This window comes from Dromiciops gliroides, chromosome 1, assembly GCF_019393635.1.
Source record: "Dromiciops gliroides isolate mDroGli1 chromosome 1, mDroGli1.pri, whole genome shotgun sequence".
Classification (NCBI taxonomy): domain Eukaryota; kingdom Metazoa; phylum Chordata; class Mammalia; order Microbiotheria; family Microbiotheriidae; genus Dromiciops; species Dromiciops gliroides.
In genome coordinates this window covers 1,383,383-1,390,103 of record NC_057861.1, presented here as the reverse complement: position 1 = coordinate 1,390,103, position 6,721 = coordinate 1,383,383, and the positions used below count along the sequence as shown (strand labels likewise).

The following is a 6,721-nucleotide window of genomic DNA, read 5'->3' as shown; positions in this document are numbered from 1 at the left end:
ATCAGAATTACTCTACCCTGAATGCAATCAGTGTAGATTGTCAAGCTGATGGATGGATGCATGGATGAAGCCATTGTTCTCTGTAAGAGTTCAGAAATACATTCAAATGAATTGATGTCCTTTCGTAATTTTGGTACATGGTTTTAATCTATGACATTAATATTGTTATGCTTATAACTTTTCTCCTACTGAAATGTTTGTGATTCCTTTGTAAAGGAAATGCTGTCATTTGAAATAATTGTTAATCATCAATATCTTGGAGGGGGGACCAGTGTTCTCCCCTTCTTTCTTAGTCCTTTTTTCTCCTCTCCCCTACTCCAAAATCCAATTCTCCTTGCAGGTAAGATTCATTTGGATCCTACCACTACTAGGGTCTATATCCAAAGAGATATTAGAAAAAAAAAAAGGAAAAGAGCCTATATGTACAAAAACATTCAAAGCAGTTCTTTTGTTGTGGCAAAGAATTGGAAATTGAAAGCATGCCCATCAATTAGGGAATGGCTGAACAAATTCTGGTGTGTGGTTATGATGGAATACTATTGTGCTATAAGAAATGATGAGCATTATGCTCTCAGATATCCCCCAATATTTCTGAGTCTAATGAAGAAAAAGAAACAGTGAAGTCTCCAAGCTGTAGAAAATAGGTTTATTGAGAGAGGCTACCTGCCTCACAATAAAGCCAGTCTCAGGTCTAGGACCCAAAGACCCAAAGCCTTATGAGGCTTAAATGCTTATATACCCTACCAATTTTTGACAAACTCCTCCCATTTTACAGCCCACCAAGACACATAAAGTCAATCAAAATAATATATGTCTGGAACACAGTCTACAAATCAACAGTCAATTTACTTGACATGTCGTTGTGACAGAGAGACAGTCTAACTTTTTAGTATGTCTAAAAAGACACAGAGTCAAACAAATGTGATATTGTCTGAAATAAGTAATTCATAGCTCTATTGTCAAGGCTAAAGTCAACCTTGTGTTCATCTAACAGCATTTTATAAGCACCACTGCCGTATTTGCTCTATTAGTAATAGTTAATCAAGTTAAATCACAATTTATACACTATATGCTGATTATTAAATCACAACTTGTAGTATATGATACAGATTAGATCACTTATACCTAAAGAGAAAAATCATATATCAAAGGGTTGGGGAAGATCTCACTCACATTATCCCTCCTTTAATCCAAAGACAAATACTAAATTTGTCTCTTGGATCATTAACAATCAAAAAGAAGTTGGAAAGCATAGAGGGAAGTCCTGTATGGGCAGTGTGATTTCCAGAGAGGGGCAGTCCCCATCTGAGGCACAAAATTACATACATGATAATGTGAATGGGTACAAGATATCTTAGTACAGGGATTTAGTTGAAATAGTTACAAAAATCAGAAATACAGCAAAGCTCAAACTTAATATCTATTACTTATTGGAATAGTGACAAACAGCACCACAAAGACCCTTAATATTTCCAAAATATGATGGTCTGAGACATTTTGCACATGGAGGGCCCTAAAGGTTCACAAATTGTTATTTCCTCATGGTAGAAAGTTTTAATTGCATGCCAACTTGAACACATTTCTCAAATCTACAATAACAACATCTATGTATCAATTCTAGACTCTCATGACATTTAAAAGACTTGGGACAAACCATTCTGGAGAGCAGTTTGGAATTATGCACAAAGGGCTATAAAGCTGTGCATACCTTTTGACCCAGCAATACCACTTTTGGGTCTTTTTCCCAAAGAGATCATGGAAAGGGGAGAGGGACCCACATGTGCAAAAATATTCTACCTCCAGAGGCTGCCCAGCAAAAGGATCACATATAACACCATCTCTGGGGCTGCTAATGCACTCTGTCACCCATCCCTCTGCTACTCCTCCAGGCTTCTTTCACTCTATTTCCCCCAGACACGCTACACTCCAGGGGTACAGGCCTCCTATGTGTTCTGTCACTCTACTTCCTGACACCAAGGGATTGTCCCCCACTCCCTACTGCCTAGAATGCTCCCCCTGCAGCCCTAACTAGAGCCCACTTTCCACATTCCTGTCCATAGTGGGCTTCTATATAAGGTGTTGGTGTGTTGTTTGCCACATCAGATGGTGGGCTCCAGGGAATCAGGAGATAGCCCTTGCATCTCTTTATGTCCCCAGTGCTTAGGGCCTGGCATGTAGCAGGCCCTTCAGTGTTTGTTGACTTGAAGGTCTAAGAAAGAGCTCACATGGAATAGCCTTAGGCCTTTGACACTTTCAGGAGAGTTTCATGTCCCCAGATTATAAACAGTGACTTCTTAGAGGATCATAGATTGACCCCTGGGAGGGAGATGAAAGGCCATGAAGTCCAACCCCCTCATTGTACAGATGGGAAAACTGAGGTTTGGTGGCTCAAGGGACTGGCCCAGGAAGCCAGTGCTAAAAATGTCTGACAAAGAATTCCAAGGCAGGGCCTCCTGCCCCCACATCCTGCCCATGCTTCACCACAACACATAGAAGCCTCTTGTCATCACAAGTCTCCTCTACCTGCTTTCACCTCACTCACCTGCACAGCAGCGCCACAGGCCTGCTTGCTCCAGCATCCATGGTGTTTCCCTTTGCTCAAAATAAGAGATCACATCTTCTCTGGGAACAGGAAGCCCTGGGCAGGGAAAACCAGTTGGATATGAGCATGGAGAGAAGCTTGGAATTTACTTGTCTTTAGGGAAAGGGGTGTGGATACACAGCTGCTCCATTTTGAGAATCGCTCCATTATATTCAAACATCTGTGTCTGTACTTATACTTGTACTTGCTTCCCAGCAAGTACCCCACAACAGGATGTGCCATGTTGTCCTCTTGTACAACCTGTTCTGAGAATCAGCCAAACCCTCTGCCCCTATTCTGACATGTTCCATTCTGGCAGAAACTCAACCCCAAAACCAGGTAAAAGGGTTCTTGTGCCAGATCAGCCTTGAGCCCCAGCTACAGAAGCCTTGATGAGTCAGCTTTTGCCCCATCCCCCTACCCCACTCCTCACTCCCTGAAACCTATGTAAACTTGGGCTGCTGTTCATTCATGGAGTGTTTGCCTCTCCAGGTGGCAATCTTCTGCTTGAAAACTCCAGAAACCCTAGCGGGTCCAAAGTCAATTTCTCTGCCAATGACAGGGGCATGCAAGCAAGGCCCACAGGAGGGTTCCCAGGATGCCTGATGGATCATTTCCATGGCACTTATTTCAGGGAGGGCTGGGGGAGGGGCTGTGGGGAAGACCATGGTCTTGGTACACCTCCATCATAGAAGGATGGACTCACTGCAGAGTTTCCATTCTCTAGCACTTAGAGACAGGTGACAGAGGAGCAGTGGAGAGAGCCCTGGGCCTGCAGTCAGGAATGCCTGGATTTAAAGCTGGCCTCAGACAGTTCCTAGCTGTGTGCTCCTGGCCAAGTCACTTAACCTGTTTGGTTCAATTTCCTCAACTGTCAAAGGGGAAAAATAAGAATATCACCAAACTTGGAAGATGATTGTGAGGATGAAGTAACTTAATATTGGAAAGAAAGCACTTGGCAAAGCACCTGGAAAGTGGCAAGGACACATAAATGATTCTTCCCTTTCCTTTCTTTCCTACCATCTCTGCTGGAATGTTAGGGCAGTAAGAAGGAAGCTGAGGGACAGACCTGCTACACTGGCCACAACTAGGAGCTGTCAGTGACCAACGTATGCTTGTTGATATTCATTATTTTTATTTATTTTTTCAGGGCAATGAGGGTTAAGTGACTTGCCCAGGGTCACACAGCTAGTAAGTGTCAAGTGTCTGAGGCTGGATTTGAATTCAGGTTCTCCTGAATCCAGGGCTGGTGCTTTATCCACTGAGCCACCTAGCTGACCCCCAATATATGCTTGTTAAAGAGAAGAATATTCCAAAAACTAGACCCATCCCAAAAGGAAGGGGTTTCAAGGAAAAGCTGCCTGAGCAGTTAGCAGAGATTTGGGAGACAAAAACCATGTCCTCAAAGAAGTTAGACTAAGTAACCTCTGAGATTAGATCCATGTCTGAGATGCTTCCACATGGATTAGGTCTTTGACCTGAAGCTACCTAGGTTTGGTAAAACAGCTTCAATAGCCACAATGCAAAGACTTTGTATAGGAGAACCAGACAGCAGAAGGGACCTGTCTCTTGGACACAGGAGACCAGCACTCTTCTCTCTCTAATAATTGATAGATGCTCCAAAGCCTGCACAGGAGGGAAGAAGGATATTCCCTTTGATTGCAGGGGAATCGTCCTTACCCAGGGAGAGCAGGTTCCAGGCATTCTCCAGCATGACCTCCTTGTACAGCTCCTTCTGAGGGGTATCCAAGAGGCCCCACTCCTCCTGGGTGAAGTCCACAGCCACATCCTGGAATGTCACAGTCTCCTAAATCATCAGAAGTCATAGGACAAAGAGCTGAATGACACTTCAGAATTAAACAGTCCAACTCTCAACAATGTACAGGAGGAAATTTGAAGCACAGACAAGGGATTTGCCCAAAGGTCATACCCTTTATGAGTGTCAGAATCAACCCTGGAATCCATTCAGTAAGAGCCTGATGGAAGTTTAAGAAAAGCATTTCATATCATCAGTTTGAATAATGCTGATCAACATTTTACTATGAAATGTGTCTCCCTTTGGAATCAAGGAGAAAGTTTGTGTTTTATCTGTGAGGAAGGTGGACCTGTGGAGGAGAAAGAGAGAGGGTGATGGGAAATTTCTTCCTTATGAAACACTCATAAAAATTATATATTCTGGGACAGCTAGGTGGCGCAGTGGGTAGAGCACCAGCCTTGGATTCAGGAGGACCTGACTTCAAATCCAGCCTCAGACACTTAACACTTACTAGCTGTGTGACCCTGGCAAGTCACTTAACCCTAATTGCCCCGCAAAAAAACCAAAAACCAAAAAAACCAAACACCAAAAAACCACCCCAAAACACAAAAAACCCCCCAAATTTTAAAAAAATGATCTATTCTAAAGAAAAGTTTGTGAGAAGCTCATGGGCACACTGCATTCTGGGGCTTGTGAAATGAGTGCAATTGTTGGGTGCTTTGTGTTTCCTTTCTTTAGGATTCAGACAGAAACTGATCTTTTCCAATCTAGTGGCTTTTGTGGAGTTTTACAAATTTCCTGGCATATTGAGTGCAGTATTTTGTTTTTCTGTGATGATTTTTATATTTATTTTTCCCAATTACATGTAAAAACAATTTTATCATTTTAAAAAGAATTTTGAGTTACAAATACTCTCCTTCCCTCTTCCCTTCACCCTGGGATTGAGATGTGAAATTGTTTCTGTACAAGTAAAGATAGTCCTGCTCCCTGTGCCAGCAAAGGGTCCCTTGTAACCTCCTTCTGACCAGTTGCTCAACTGTCTGAGCTGAGAGCTCTCTAAGCTGCTGCTGTTGTCCTGGTGGTGAGGCCTGAACTGCACTGTGCACCAGGCCCAACCACCTCCACCTATCCTGCCAGTCTCCTAAGTTTTCTTGGATTGAAAAATGATTTCATCCCAACACTTGCTGGTTCTACCCCTCTAGAATTTGATTTGAGGAATTATTTCAAGTTGTTTGGAGGAGAATGTGAGAAAGTTCAGGTTAGTTTCTGCCTTTATTTTACCATCTTGACCCCACTTTCTTCCTAACATCATAAATTTAGTCTTTGGTATATGAAGCCATCCATTTCAGCAGACTTGGAAATGCGATTTACACCCCTCTCATGTCTTGTCTGCCTACCCAGCTTGACCAGTTAGAAAAACAGAGGGAGACTCTATGCTTTTAAAGTTGCACAGAAAAGTTTTCATTCTCTTTGTACTCTTTTTTCCCTTTGGCTAATCAGGCCAAAGGGAAAGCTCCCTTTGGATTTGCCAAGACACAGAATTATCTCCTCTAGGAGTCCCTGAAGTTCTCTTTGCCTGTGACAATCAGCCCACATGCACGTCATGTGGAATTTAGTTATTGAGATTCCTCTTCCAGGCTGGAGGAGCAGGAGCAAACAAGGGAGGATGTTTGGATAAAAATCACAGGGCCTCTTACCTGCCTACTAGTGGCTGCTTTTCCCCCACAATGGTTCTGCTCTACCTTAAGGCCATCATGGGAATCCCTTCCTCATCACCAATCATGATTGGTGAGTCACAAAAATCAAGAGGCTGAAACCAGTTCAAGGTAATGAGAAGTTTCTTGATTGTCACATGCACATAGACTCAATGTAGGCTGATACATACATGTAATGTAGGCCATACATAGAGGTTGCCTGTGGGAGACCACAAAATTCCTCTAAATTACCCCAATTTTTATACACTTGGTCATGCAATGCTGATGTCTTCCCTTCACCAAACATTGTTCCCCACTTGACATAATACTGACACAAATCCTTTTCCTCATTCTGAAGACATTCTATTTCTGAGAACATCCAGATGTCTTCTTTCACACAATCCTGCAGTTCATGAGATGATGCCTCCTTTTTTGTTTGTTTTACAAACTGGAGGGTTGCCATGCATGAACTTCCTTTGTTTTACCACTCTGTTACAATCAGACAAAAAAGTTAACCTTTACCAATAACCTCAATGTTCCAGAAAATAAGCATGTCTCTGATGAGCACATTCATGTTTCTTTTCAGTACAAATCCTGGGATGAGAAGACAAGAAATGATCTCTGGCTGAAGGCCTTCTCACACTGAGTCCATAGCTGGCTTGTACCCAGAGGGAATTTTCTGCTGTGAAA

At 42.7% G+C, this 6,721-nt stretch overlaps 1 protein-coding gene and 1 long non-coding RNA gene across 3 annotated transcripts in view; both read right to left on the bottom strand.

Annotated features, from left to right (window-relative positions):
- LOC122733853 (immunoglobulin lambda-1 light chain-like) overlaps positions 1 to 6,721 on the bottom strand; it is a 773,472-nt gene that overhangs the window by 389,146 nt on the left and 377,605 nt on the right. The window lies entirely within an intron of this gene.
- Positions 2,588 to 6,711, bottom strand: LOC122734005. The gene is made up of 3 exons (XR_006353981.1): positions 6,035 to 6,711; positions 4,262 to 4,388; positions 2,588 to 2,638 (listed from the first exon to the last, which is right to left on the bottom strand). It is a non-coding gene; the product is annotated as an uncharacterized LOC122734005 (long non-coding RNA).